Below are 1,634 nucleotides of genomic sequence, written 5' to 3' on the forward strand. Positions count from 1 at the left end.
TCCTGCCTCAGCCTCCTGAGTAGCAGGGACCACAGGCGCCCACCATAATGCCCGGCTATTTTTTGGTTGCAGCCGTCATTGTTGTTTGGTGGGATGGGCTGGATTTGAACCTGCCACCTTAGGCATATGTGGCTGGCGCCTTAGCCACTTGAGCCACAGGCGCTGAGCCAACTCATTTAATTCTTACAAAACCTTCTGAAATCAATACCCTTCCATCCTCAAATTAAGGCACAGAAAGGTTAATTGTTCAAATGCACACAGTTAGTGGGCACTATGCTGCGACGTGGATGACTCTCAGTAGTAAAGATGGCAGGCTGGCATTCTTCCTCTCTGTCTCTGGCGTGCCACTATGCCACACCAGTGTCTGCTCCTTCCCTCCCTCCCCCACCTTCCCTTCTCTCCCTCCCTGCTCTCTGCTCACTTCTCTCTCTCTCATCTCTTCCCCTCTCTCACCTCTCTAATGTCAAATAAATTTTTACTTTTATATCCTAAAAAAAAAATAAAGATGGCAAAAAGGTTTCATTTTGAGTTCTAATTTCAGTCGCTGGGAATGTCTACCTGGAATAATGTCTTCGGAGGATTCTGAGACTATATCTGAGCCTATATGGGAAAAGGGCCATGATACATGAACCATGTTTTTCTTGTTGGAAAGAGAAAAGTAATTATATATTTGCTATCTTTGTCTTTGTTATCCTAGATTTCATTAAATAAAAATGACTACAAAATTCTGTAGGTAGAATAGGGTTATGTATTTATCATTTTTTTTGCCCAAGGGAAACAAGAGGACAGCAGTTCAGGCTATTTTAGCCTTTGAAAGCACACTTTTGGTGTGCCACCTTCCTATCAACTGCTGTGCTACTCTGTCAGTGCAAATGCCTCCATCTGCATTTCAGAACCTCTATTTCCATAGTTGTTACATAAAATATGTTGTATCGTCCTGTCCTGCATTGATATAAAGGCAGAAAACAATGTAAGACATAAGGATTTGGAGACATGGACACAGGGGCTTGCAATTTTGGCTCTATCAAATCAACTCTGTGTTCTTGTAGAGAAGCTGCTTGACATTCTTAGCCCGTTTTTCTCATTAGTAAAATGAGAAGAATAATTCTTTTTTTTGTTTTAACCAGAAATCTGTTTAGTTTTAGCAGAAAGTAATGTTCTCCATTATGTTCCAAATAGTACCATTTTTCAGGTGAAAACTTAGGGGTCATTATGCAAAGTTACTTTCATTTTAGATAACTTCTATTGACATGTCTTCATGTTCACTAATCTTTTCTTTAGCAGTATCTAATTTGCTCTTAATTTCCTCCATGTAGGAAAGAGTTAATATAGCAGGCTTGATGTTACTACCTTTAGAAAGACCTGCATGTGAGGACTGGCCCTTGACTGCCATCTGGAAACTTTGATTTGGAACATTCTCTACATTGAGAAGGATGATTTGCCCACCAGAGACACTGGAACCTGGACTATATGTGCACATGATGTAATTTATGGTGAACACTTTCTTTGCTCCTGGGAGTCTGGGATTTTGGTAGCTGTGGCTCGTCACACAGGCACAGAGTAGCAAAATGACCTGCCCCCAGTGAAAACCCTGGACTTGGAGTCTTAAGCAGACTTCTCTGGACAGAAACATT

The sequence above is a fragment of the Otolemur garnettii genome, unplaced genomic scaffold (assembly GCF_000181295.1).
Source record: "Otolemur garnettii isolate 467f Iridium unplaced genomic scaffold, OtoGar3 scaffold00057, whole genome shotgun sequence".
NCBI lineage: Eukaryota > Metazoa > Chordata > Mammalia > Primates > Galagidae > Otolemur > Otolemur garnettii.